Below are 7,460 nucleotides of genomic sequence, written 5' to 3' on the forward strand. Positions count from 1 at the left end.
GAAACCCCATCTCTACTAAAAATACAAAAATTAGCCAGGCATGGTGGTGCATGCCTGTATTCCCTGCTACTCAGGAGGCTGAGGCAGGAGAATCGCTTGAACCTGGGAGGTGGAGGTTGCAGTGAGCTGAGATCATGACCATTGCACTCCAGCCTGGGCAACAAGAGTGAAACTGCATCTCAAAAAAAATAAAAATAAATAAATAAATAAATAAATTTAAAAAAGGAGAGGTGAGGGTATTTCATTGCAGCCACTGAACACGGGAGTACCTGCCCCTCCCTGAAGCTGCAGCCCATGAGCCAGAGGGCCTGGGACATAGCCAACGACTCGGGCTGGAGTAGGGGCTGATGAAAAATCATCTACTTGACAGTTTTGTCAGACCAGAGTACCCTTGGAATAAAATATTTTACAATTAAAAATACAAAAAATCCATTTACTAGTGAATACAGGACCCGTCTCTGAGACCTACTGCTGCCCAGGATGGCAGTTTATAATTAATATTTCATCAGGGGTCAAGCTGCAGACCACCAAGAAGGCCCTCTGAGACCATATTGAAAAATCAACTTGTTACCCTTTGCCATTTTTTAAAAAAGTGAATCCATTTGAAATTCATAGGTAGGAGTCTGCAACTGTAGAAGTTCCAATAAGATTTAAAAATTCCTCAGGAGCCTGAATATATATATTTTTTGAGATGGAGTTTTGCTCTTGTTGCCTAGGCTGGAGTGCAGTGGCGAGATCTCGGCTCGCCGTAAACTCCACCTCCCTGGTTCAAACGATTCTCCTGCCTCAGCCTCCCGAGTAGCTGGATTACAGGTGTGCACCACCATGCCCAGCTAATTTTTTGTATTTTTAGTAGAGATGGGGTTTCATCATGTTGGCCAGGCTGTTCTCCAACTCCCAACCTTAGGGGATCAACCCTCCTCAGCCTCCCAAAGTGCTGGGATTACAGGTGTGAGTCACAGCGCCCGGCCTATTTCCAGAGATTCTTTACTGAAGCATCAGTACTTCTTAGATGGGTTTCTTGTTTGTGGGTGTCAAGTGCCTTTGCACTGCTTCTTTGTACAATTCTTAGCCATATGACTTTCATCAGGAGTTGACAGAATCCCCCACCCCCACCCCCCAAAAAAGAATCAGAGGAGCTTTATTTCTGCTTACTTTTAAAGGATGAGAACACATTATTTGAAAGCGTTTCTGGAATTTGGCTATCTATATGGTTTGACAGTGTTAAGTGAATCAACTAATCACATTGACCAAATCACTAGCTAATTTGGTAAAGCAATCAGTTTACTTAATTGTCCAGCTGCTGATCAAATCAATGAACTGGTCTTGTTTGGGATCTTTCGTTTTGTTTTTCTTGAGGACAGAGTTTCGCTCTGTCACCCAGGCTGGAGTGCAACGGCACAATCTCGGCTCGCTGCAACTTTTCCCTCCCGGGTTCAAGTGATTCTCCTCCCTCAGGCTCCCAAGTAGCTGGAATTACAGGCGCACACCACCATGCCCAGCTAATGTTTGTATTTTTAGTAGCAAGGGGGTTTCAACATGTTGACTAGCCAGTCTCGGACTCCTGACCTCAGGTGATCCACCCTGCTCGGCCTCCCAAAGTGCTGGGATTACAGGCTACAGGCGTGAGCCTTCTCGCCTGGCCAGATCTTTTGTTTTTTGTTTGCTTTGTTTTTGACATTGGGTAGGCACAGTTCAAGTTGTGTAAGCCAGATGTTCTTGTCAATGCTTACTGAAAAGAAGTGGACAATATACTTAAACATGTGAGAATCCATATGGAAAATAGAACTTCATTAAAGAATTAGATGGAATTAAATGGGTTAAGTTCATCAGAAAAAAAAGTTAAAGGAAAAGGCTATTCTTACCAGGGAATGAAGTCTCTGAAGAAATTGATTATGTAGAAGGTCCCTTTGGGCCTTGGACCAATTAGTTCTCAGAAAATTAGAGGACAGCCTTTGGCTTCTGGGGATTTGAATGTAACAGGTGTTTGCTGTCCCTTAGGAAACCGTTCACTCCTTCTAGCCGCTCATTTTTTGGCTGCCTGCTCCTGCAGGGTAAACCCGAACCCTCGAGAGTTAAAGATTTTGAGTAATACAGAACCTGAATAATTGGATTCTTGGAAGCCATTACTTTTGCAAGATTCTACCACAGATTTACTTCCTGGGGTGTTTTCTGTGATAGAAAAAAAAAAAAATGCCTACTCCTGCTGAGAAAAGACAAGAACCAAGATGCCATCGTTCCTAAAGTGGGTAATGGAGAGGAGACAATATTTTTTTCTGTCCCCATACAAACCTCATTCTTAGGACAGCATGAACACTGGGAGAGGTGACTAGGCCTCCATCTTTCAGATGCCTGAGAAAAGTGAAACATGATCTCTGTGGTGAGTGGGGCAGAGTTATTACACACGGACAGAAAGCAGGGAGTGTACAGATACCTTTGTGCAAAGGACAGTGATTTTCTCATTTTACCTGCTGAGAAAGAGTAGACGTATCTATGCCAGGAAAGGTGTTACTAAACAGATGAAGGACAATTTGACAGAGTTAATTAAGGATCTTGAGTGTCAGGAGCCAGAGAAATAGAGGTCTCACGTAGGAGGCAGGGGTGGGAAAGGTGAGCCGAACAGGGAGGGTGAGTGCTTTTCCCACAAACAGGAGGAAGCACATTCTTGCTTCAAGGTGAAGGATACAGCACATGCTGAAATGAAGTTTGGAATAGCGTGTATTTTTAGCTGCTGCTGTGAAAATTCCTCCCAGGGAGAGAGCCATCTTTGGGTAAATGGCCTCTCCAAGTCTCCCTGGGTAGGGGCTGGGCCTCCAGGGTTTGGCTAGGCTGAAGCCCAGCTCTTAGAGACCAGGTTGTAAGGTGAGGCTGCCTATCGAGGATGGAACCTGGGAAGAAAGCTAGAAGAAGGTTTCCAGAGGGACCTGGGTGTGAAATGATTGGGTCTACTGCAGGATGTGACTCCACTCTGTGGCTCCCCAAATCTCCATAATAATCTAACTGACAACATGTTTGGTGAAAATAGATTTTTTTTTTTTAAACCAGTGAGGTTGGGTCCCTGGAGTAGAACAGAGAATGTGTGGACGCAGGGTCTGGAGCAGAGGACTCTTAAACTCTAAGTCTGTACTAGGAGCACAGGAAACCCAGCAGGCCCCACCTGTTGTCTGAGTTTCAGAGTAAAACAAAGTGAGGCTTTGAGAGTGTGTGCTATATTTTAATATGTGGTTGCAGAGATCAACACGTAGCAGAAGACAGACCCACTTTGCAATATAAACATCTATCTCCAGCCCGGACATGGTGGCTCACAGCTGTAATCCCAGCACTTTGGGAGGCTGAGGCAGGCAGATCACCTAAGGTGAGGAGTTTGAGATCAGCCTGGTCAGCATGGTGAAACTCGGCCTCTACTAAAAATACAAAAATTAGCTGGGCTGGGTGGCAGGCACCTGTAATCCCAGCTACTTGGGAGGCTGAGGCAGGAGAATCGCTTGAACCCGGAGGCAGAGGTTGCAGTGAGCTGAGCTGAGATCATGCCACTGCACTACAGCCTGGGTGAGAAGAGCAAAACTCCGTGTCAGGAAAAAAGTAAAAAAAATGTGTCTCCAGTGGTGATTCTTATGTAAGTGTACACGTTGACACTTTTTTTTTTAAGGGAACTATGGTGGTATCAATCAAAACTGAAACTAGGAACAACCTCCAACTCAGTAACTTCACTTCGAGGAATCTGCCTTATAGAAACATTCACGTGTACAAATATGTAAGTGCAAGGAGGTTGTTTTGAAGCATAAATTGTAAGAGCAAAACCTTGGAAACAACCTGACTGTCCATAAACAGGGAAATAGTCAAATTGATTACTATGCAATTATATGGAAAGATTTCCAGTATACTGATAATTTCAATTGAGGCAAAATTCACATAATATAAAATTAACCACGAACCATTTTTAAGTGTACAATTTAGTGGCATTTAATAAATTCATGGTGTGCCACTGAGACAGCCAAATGCCTAGACAGATAAGAAGGGGGTCCCCAGAGAATCTCCAGTCACCGCCTCACAAGCGTTTACATGGGATGCTTCTGCGCAGACGAGGGAGCCTGCCCAGGGCCTGTTTGAGCATGCGCAGGGTGGACGGGAGCCCCGACCTGCACACTGGGGGAAGTGGGCGGAGCCACGGGGAATTGGCACTCTACATGGGGGCGGAGCCTGCTCTCTCCAGGTCCTGGGTGGGGACCTGGGGTTCAGTCTGTGAGGTGCAGGGCCCGTTACCAATTCCATCTAACTTTGCTGAGTTTTTTTTTTTTTTTTTTCCTTTTTGCCCAATAAACTCCTGCTCTACTCACCTTTCGATGTGTACGCGTGCCTAAATTTTCCTGGTCGTGTGACAAGAACCTGGGATTTAGCTGAACTAAGGAGCAAGGTTCTACAACACAACCATCACCTCTGTTTAGTTCCAAGACGTTTTTATCACTCCGAAAGGGAGCCTCATCCACGTTAAGCAGTCACTCCCCATCACCCTTGAGAAGTGCTTGGATTTTGAGACAGGGTCTCGCTTGGCTGCCTAGGCTGGCTGCAGGGTTGCAAATGATGGCTTGCTGCAGCCTCAACCTTTCAGGCTGAAGCGATCCTCCCACCTCAGCCTCCCAGAGCAGCTGGTATTACAGGTGTGCGTCACCATGCCCGGCTAATTACATTTTTTTTTGTATAGACAGGGCCTCACTGTGTTGTCCAAGCTGGTTTTGAACTCCTGGCCTCAAGCCAGGAGTTTCCCAAAGTGTTAGAATTACAGACATGAGCCACCACGCCTGGCGGAGAAATGATTTTTAAATGTCAGAATAGCATGTACAGTGTTATCCTATTTAGGTATGAAAAGCCTCCAAACTATGTCCTGTGTATCCATCTACTGACAGAGGCGTTGTAAAATAGTGGTTCTAGGCAGAGCTCCGGAGCCAGGCTACCTGCCTTTCAAATCCTGGCCCTGACACAGACCAGCTGTGCATCACTGGGGATGTGTTTAGACTGTCTGTGCCTCTGTTTCCACAGCTGTAAATTGGGTATATGAATAGCGCTTCAAGATAATTTGTGAAGAGGAAATCAGGACAAGCCTGAAACAGTTACCGTGTGGTCTGCTTACTTCTGTGTTTGAAGTGTTCTTCTTCTTTTTTTTTTTTTGAGATGGAGTTTCACTCATTGTCCAGGCTGGAGTGCCATGGCATGATCTTGGCTCACCACAACCTCCACCTCTCAGGTTCAAGTGATTCTCCTGTCTCAGCCTCCGGAAGCTGAGATTACAGGCATGTGCCACTAGGCCTGGCTAATTTTGTATTTTATTTTAGTAGGGATGGGGTTCCTCCATGTTGATCAGGCTGGTCTCAAACTCCCGACATCAGGGGATTTGCCCGCCTTTGCCTCCCAAAGTGCATGAGCCACTGTGCCCAGCTGAAGTTCTTTTTTAAGTCAAAATCATGGGCAAATAAACCTATTTGCAGTGTAGGTAGCAGGTGTGCAGAACACACATTCCTAGTCGGCTCCCTTTCAGGACACCAGCCGAGGGCTGCACCGCCTTAGTGCTTGCCTCTTATTAGAGCAAAGGCTGCAGGAGGATGCTCGTTTTCATGCCAGCACAGAGCACCCTTTAGATCTCGACAGCATGGCATGAATGTAGGCTTTAAGGAGCAACAAACTCCTGACTGACAATATTCAGGGAAGTACCTGTTTTAGAGCTTACATTTAACTCAAGGGCCAGCAGGCATTTCATACAGCAAGAGGGAAGGTCTCTGTGAAGCTGAAATACCCAAAAAAGAAGGAACAGAGGGAGGAAGGAAGGAAGTGAAAAGGAAGAAGGAAAGGGGTAGGAGGGAAGAAAAAAAGAAAGAGAAGGAAGAAGGGAGAGAAGGAGGCAGGAAGGAGAAAGGAAGGAAAGAAGGAAGAGAAGAAGAAAGAAGAAGGGAGGAAGGCAAGGAGGAAAGGGAGAAAACGGGGAAGGAGGAAGGGATAGAGGAAGAGGGCAAGAAAAAAAGAAAAAGGAAGAAGGGAAAGAGGAGAGAGGGAATAAGGAAGGAAGAGGAAAAGAAAAAAAGGGATTAAAAAATACGTTAGGATGAAGGAAAGGAAGAAAAGAGAGGTAAGGAATTACAAGGAAACAGGTGAGCCCCAGCCCTGCTGTGATCTCAGGCCTCAGCGCTAAAGGGTTCAAGTGAACACAAAACACAGGCAAAGCCTTTCCTGTTGTTGTTGTTGTTTTTTTTTTTTTTTTTTTTTTTTTTTTTTTTTTTCAGATGGACCCTTGCTCTGCCTCCCAGGCTGGAGTGCAGTGGCACAATCTCAGCTCACTGCAACCTCCGCCTCCCGGGTTCAAGCAGTTTCTCTGCCTCAGCCTCCCAAGTAGCTGGGCTTATAGGCGCATGCCACCACGCCCGGCTAATTTTTGTATTTTTAGTAGAGACAGGGTTTCACCGTGTTGGCCAGGCTGGTCTCAAACTCCTGACCTTGTGATCTGCCCGCCTTGGCCTCCCAAAGTGCTGGGGTTACAGGCGTGAGCCACCCTGCCTGGCCAGCACAGGCAAAGCCTTTGAACCAAAAAGTCAAGGGAAAACTAAGAGAATTATTTGCGATTTCAATTTTTTTCTACTCGGTCCTAATCTACATGGAGGTCAGAAACAGAACAATGCGAAACTGCCCTGCGTCAAGGACGGAGGAAGCATGACCGCTGCCAAGCTCTCACATTACTGCTGCTTTCCGGGATGCCCCTCCAGGGTGCGAGTGATGGCCCAGCCCCCAGAGGTGCCTGTGGAAACAGCTGCAAGGGGGATCCCCTGAGAAACCTTTCACTTTGTTTCTAAATTGGAACGAAGCCCCAAGCCGACTCGGGGCTGCTGGGCTGCGGGGGGTTTGAAAATATTTAACAAGATTTGGAGGCAGTGAACACAAAGCCCAGGTGCAGTCAAATTCGTAGCAGAAGGTGGAATTCCAGTACGGAATTGGCTTGCAGAATGAAAAACGCGGTTTTGAACTTTTGTCTTTTGAAAGACAATATTTTGAAACTCAAATGCTACGAAACTACCAGATAACGGGGTAGGTAGATGGAATTCTGCTACCACGTATTTACAAATATTTTGAGAACGCTTTGTATGACTTCATGAAGTGATAGAAAAGGGATAAGCCGCGTCTGGCATCTTCAAAATGGCGATTTTGCTTCTGATAACTTTCCAGAAAAATTAAAGGTGTTGGGAAGGATAAATTATAGTTTGATTTGAGTCGTCTTGTTAAAATGTCATTCCTGTTTCTCAGCAACCTACTTCCCGTCTCATTAAGCCAGTTGACTGGATAGATCGAGACACTTACGATGATGATTTACTACCCTAATGCTCAATTGTCACTGGGAGCCCAGGGTTGGGGGAAGGGAAGTCACGTTCCCATCTTCAGTGTCTCTTGGAGGGACGATCAAGTCCTCAGCTGTAGCGTTA

The sequence above is a fragment of the Callithrix jacchus genome, chromosome 3 (assembly GCF_049354715.1).
Source record: "Callithrix jacchus isolate 240 chromosome 3, calJac240_pri, whole genome shotgun sequence".
NCBI lineage: Eukaryota > Metazoa > Chordata > Mammalia > Primates > Cebidae > Callithrix > Callithrix jacchus.